This window comes from Chiloscyllium punctatum, unplaced genomic scaffold (assembly GCF_047496795.1).
Source record: "Chiloscyllium punctatum isolate Juve2018m unplaced genomic scaffold, sChiPun1.3 scaffold_1282, whole genome shotgun sequence".
In the NCBI taxonomy this organism is placed as follows: domain Eukaryota; kingdom Metazoa; phylum Chordata; class Chondrichthyes; order Orectolobiformes; family Hemiscylliidae; genus Chiloscyllium; species Chiloscyllium punctatum.
The window spans coordinates 7,501-10,212 of NW_027311016.1; positions in this window are offsets into that span (position 1 = coordinate 7,501).

Consider the following 2,712-nt stretch of genomic DNA (forward strand, 5'->3'; position numbering starts at 1 on the left):
AGGTCCCGAGCCGCCTTTATTTGCTGTTACGAGCATCGTGTGCCCCATACCTGCGTGACGAGCACCGCAGGGCGGCAGAGCCATCGCACTTGGCCGGGTGGCAGAGGAGGACCAGACTATTCACAGATAGCGGCCCAACGACTCCCAGAGCCGGTCGTGCGGCGCGCGAGGTCTGCTCTCATCACAAGAGGCTTTAGGGAGTGCTCAGGCAAGGGTCAGCCCGCAGCCTTCCTGGCAACACCCAGGGGAACCAGGCCACTCGCGTCTCTCGCCTTCATTTTCGACACGAGCGCCTGCGGAGGGCCACCACCCCCTCCGATTGTCAAGAGACCTCCGCACCGGCCTCTGACTTACTCTCAGAATGGACGGAAAGAGCCGGGTAAGCCTTTGAAAAGATTCGACCACGTGCCGAAAACTTTAGACTTCCGTGAGCTCTCCGGCTTGCACCGAGACCCGAAGTCGACGTGCTTAGCACCACGGGACCCCTTTCGCCTGCAGGTCCCGAGCCGCCTTTTATTTTTGTTACGAGTATCGTGTTCCCCAAACCTGGGTGACGAGCACCGCAGGGCGGCAGAGCCATCGCGCTTGTCCGGGTGGCAGAGGAGGACCAGACTATTCACAAATAGCGGCCCAACGACTCCCAGAGCCGGTCGTGCGGCAGGCGAGGTCTGCTCTCATCACAAGAGGCTTTAGGGAGTGCTCAGGCAACGGTCAGCCCGCAGCCTTCTTGGCAACACCCAAGGGAACCAGGCCACTCGCGTCTCTCGCCTTCATTTTGGACACGAGCGCCTGTGGAGGGACGGCCGGAGTCAACGTGGGGTTTGCCCGCCCTCCAATAGTGTCAAAAGACCGCCGCACAAGTCTCTGACTGACTCTTAGAACAGACAGAAAGAGTTTGTCAAATCTGTCAAAAAATTGACAAAGTGTCAAAAATTCGACTTCCAAGAGCTCTCCGGCATGCACTCATACCTGTCATTAAAGTGCTATGCCCGTGGAACCGTTTTTCGGATGCCTTTCAGAACGGTCCCGCGCCGCCATTTTGTTCTAAAAATCGTGTTCCCATATATCTCCGGGTACCCCGCCAACCTCACTGCGGAAAAACTACAAGTGGCACTGAATGGGTCTGAATTCCAAATTTGACTGCATCGGTCTGGAACTCGGTCCGGTCAAAACCGTTTGGATTTTTCTCGGTCCGGACTTCCGCGACAGACAAAGTTAAAGTTTTCGGGCTGCAGGCACAAAACGACAGCTGGCCATTTGCCGGGCTCAATTCACCCAATTCCTCCGGCACTTCGGAGCACATGTTCGGTGTAAGTTTGCGAATCTTTCCCGATGCTGCAGCATTTTCCTCCGCTGACACTTAGAATATTTTTCACACTTTGCTGAAAATTTTTCTAAGTGTTTTTTTCCAAGTTTTCCTGGTTACTGATTTCTTCTTTTTAAACATTTTTCTAAGTTTTTCTGGTTACTGATTTCTTCTTTTTAAACATTTTTCGCAGTTTGTCTGGTTACTGATTTCTTCTTTTTAAACATTTTTCGCCGTTTTTCTGGTTACTGATTTCTTCTTTTTAAACATTTTTCGCCGTTTTTCTGGTTACTGATTTCTTCTTTTTAAACATTTTTCTAAGTTTTTCTGGTTACTCATTTCTTCTTTTTAAACATTTTTCTAAGTTTTTCTGGTTACTGATTTCTTCTTTTTAAACATTTTTCTAAGTTTTTCTGGTTACTCATTTCTTCTTTTTAAACATTTTTCTAAGTTTTTCTGGTTACTCACTTCTTCTTTTTAAACATTTTTCGCCGTTTTTCTGGTTACTGATTTCTTCTTTTTAAACATTTTTCTAAGTTTTTCTGGTTACTCATTTCTTCTTTTTAAACATTTTTCTAAGTTTTTCTGGTTACTCATTTCTTCTTTTTAAACATTTTTCTAAGTTTTTCTGGTTACTGATTTCTTCTTTTTAAACATTTTTCTAAGTTTTTCTGGTTACTGATTTCTTCTTTTTAAACATTTTTCTAAGTTTTCCTGGTTACTCATTTCTTCTTTTTAAACATTTTTCTAAGTTTTCCTGGTTACTCATTTCTTCTTTTTAAACATTTTTCTAAGTTTTCCTGGTTACTGATTTCTTCTTTTTAAACATTTTTCGCAGTTTTTCTGGTTACTGATTTCTTCTTTTTAAACATTTTTTCGCAGTTTGTCTGGTTACTGATTTCTTCTTTTTAAACATTTTTCGCCGTTTTTCTGGTTACTGATTTCTTCTTTTTAAACATTTTTCGCCGTTTTTCTGGTTACTGATTTCTTCTTTTTAAGCATTTTTCTAAGTTTTTCTGGTTACTCATTTCTTCTTTTTAAACATTTTTCTAAGTTTTTCTGGTTACTGATTTCTTCTTTTTAAACATTTTTCTAAGTTTTTCTGGTTACTCATTTCTTCTTTTTAAACATTTTTCTAAGTTTTTCTGGTTACTCACTTCTTCTTTTTAAACATTTTTCTAAGTTTTTCTGGTTACTGATTTCTTCTTTTTAAACATTTTTCGCCGTTTTTCTGGTTACTGATTTCTTCTTTTTAAACATTTTTCTAAGTTTTTCTGGTTACTCATTTCTTCTTTTTAAACATTTTTCTAAGTTTTTCTGGTTACTGATTTCTTCTTTTTAAACATTTTTCTAAGTTTTCCTGGTTACTGATTTCTTCTTTTTAAACATTTTTCGCAGTTTTTCTG